Source organism: Hippocampus comes, unplaced genomic scaffold, assembly GCF_001891065.2.
Source record: "Hippocampus comes isolate QL1 unplaced genomic scaffold, H_comes_QL1_v1.1 scaffold13, whole genome shotgun sequence".
Classification (NCBI taxonomy): domain Eukaryota; kingdom Metazoa; phylum Chordata; class Actinopteri; order Syngnathiformes; family Syngnathidae; genus Hippocampus; species Hippocampus comes.
In genome coordinates this window covers 148,976-151,475 of record NW_017805532.1, presented here as the reverse complement: position 1 = coordinate 151,475, position 2,500 = coordinate 148,976, and the positions used below count along the sequence as shown (strand labels likewise).

Here is a 2,500-nt window from a genome sequence, read left to right as displayed (position 1 = left end):
CGCGTACCGTCTTCTAAACGACATTGTGCCCAACAGCGTGACGCCATTGCCACGGACAGTATCGAATGGAATGCTCCTTTAAAGTTGCATTTTGTGTTGCGGTTGTGTCAGTGAGAGTGCGTGTGCCGGTAAGTGCTTGTCTGCCATGCTACTGGCTCTCTCATTAATAAGTGAGCACTCCGCAATGGAGTTCACCTTTCCCCCGTAATTGCTTTCTCTCTGCGTCTCACACACGCTCACAAACACAATGCAAGTAATGCTAATGAGCAGTAAATCATAAATTGGTTTGAGCGAGTCTGAGTGCAAAGTATGTCAAAGTCTCTTTTGTGTTATGGCGTAATCCGAGAGCTGTTGCGCTGGAGTAATTATTTCCACCGATAGTCATGGGGCGTGTTATATTCACTTAAGACAAACGCCTCACTTTTCCCATCCGGAACAACAACAAAAAAATGGTAGTAACTTTTTTTGCACGATTGTTCGCACACGAGCACGACCTCATTCACTGCCAGCCCAATTGGTGTTTGGTTTATGTAGCTGTCAAGGGCAGCGAAGGAGTTCAAAAGTGAGCTGCTGTCCATTTGAACTCCATCGCTAACTAAAACAGCAGCATGTAAGCCTTTCAGCAGTATCATCAGTTGAAATCAGAGTTTGGAGTCTTCTCGCACGTTGCAAAGGAGTTTTCTGATGAAAGATGCTCTTAAAATTGCGTGACAACACTTTTGTCTCTGACATCTGATCTCTACAGTGTTCTACGTGTCCATGTTTATGTTCTGCTAAGCCGCATGGCTTATCTGTTCCACCCAAGCAGTCTTTGATGTTATTCCAAAAATGCAATTTGTCTAAATAAACGCCTTCCACCTAATGAGAAATTGTACACAAGGTGGGGGGGACACTTACTAGAAGGTTTACGTTTGTTGATTTTGGTGTTTCAGGGAAAAGGAAGAACTGACACTCATATTTTGCAGTAGAATAACTGACGTCATGTGTTTTTGTGCGCCATCACCGGCTGCAAAATTGTTATGGCGACAGTGGCGCAGACTTATTGATTAGCAGCACGTGTGCTGAGAGGCACACCGGGACCTCACAGTTGGCTGCAGTTGTCTGTGTGTGTGTGTGTGTGTGTGTGTGTGTGTGTGTGTGTGTGTGTGTGTGTGTGTGTGTGTGTGTGTGTTTCTTTATGCCGTGAATGATTGAGCAATTGTATATTGCTTTGGACTTTTTCAAAGGCGAGAGGGTGAGTGAGATCATGGGTGGGCCCCACATAAACCATCTAGAGATGGAGGCTCCACTTCAGAGAACACTCGCTCTTTTTACAATATGGAGGGCGGGAAGGAGGCAAGGTGAAGATGAGGATTGGCTGTCACATTTTAACCTTAAATGGTCTCCTGTGTGTGTGTGCGTGCGCGTGTGTGTGCGCTAATTTCTATTCCCTCTGTAGCCACCACTTCATTCCGATGCTCTTGGATTAGGGTTGGGTGTTCCCTGGCAGTGGAATGGGTGGTTGGATCGAGGGATGAAGGGAGATGATTTGATGGCTGAATGGGTGGTAGCTCATGTTTGCTCGACGCATGTTTGCTTTTGAATTATGAAGGGCTGGGTGGCTCGATGATTGGATGCGTGGTTGGTTGGTTGGTGGGTGGTTGGAAAGATTGACTGGGATTGGTGGCTAGATGGGTGGTAGGAAGTATGCAAGGGTGGTTCCTGGACTGTTGTGGCGTTTGGGAGGATCCGTAGAGCGCAGCTTTGTTGGGTAGATGAAAGAATTTGGTCGGTTGAGGCGTTGATGGATGGATGAAAAAAAAAAGATGGGTCAAATAAATGGATACTTTCATGGATGGCGGATGTATTGATCAAAGGAAGGAAAGTGCGGCCCGGGGGCCATTTGCGGCCCACAGGGTGATATTTTGTGGCCCCCTACTTGACATCAAAGTTTAATGTCATTGCGTCCCTCAATGGTTTTGTACTTTTGGTACTCATGACAGCTTTTGGCGAAACGTAATTCTGAGGTGACACTAAGTGGAGGGACAAGATATGTGTGTCTTTTTCGAAAACTGCTGTGAAGAGAGAGCAATGAGAACAGTAAAATGTTAAGAAAAACAGAAGACGGGATGTTTTTTTTTGGTTGAGCACAGGGGGCATCGTGACACTTTTTGAACGCAAAGAGAAAGTCGGAGCGCTCGAGAATTCAGACGTCGTTACTCAACTAGACATGCGGAGGAGTGTGCAAAGTACCGGGGATGTGACAGAGAGGACTGGGTCACCAATCTTGTTCACGCTCTGAAGAACCCTTAATGGTTGTTATCAACCGTTATTAATAAAGATGAAGAAGATCGGATGAGTTGTACTTTCTGGAGTTCTCTTTGCCCATCACGGGTGAGATCGTGGTTAGCACACCTGCCTCACTGAGGCTCTGGGTTCGAATCTCGGCTCTGGCTTTCGGGCGTGGTGTGTTACATGTTGCCTCCATTTTTTTTTTACAGGCTTCCTCCCTCATTGTAGG

General features: G+C 46.3%; 1 protein-coding gene across 9 annotated transcripts in view; it reads left to right on the top strand.

The window, feature by feature from the left end:
* aopep (aminopeptidase O (putative)) overlaps positions 1-2,500 on the top strand; it is an 88,259-nt gene that overhangs the window by 55,594 nt on the left and 30,165 nt on the right. The window lies entirely within an intron of this gene.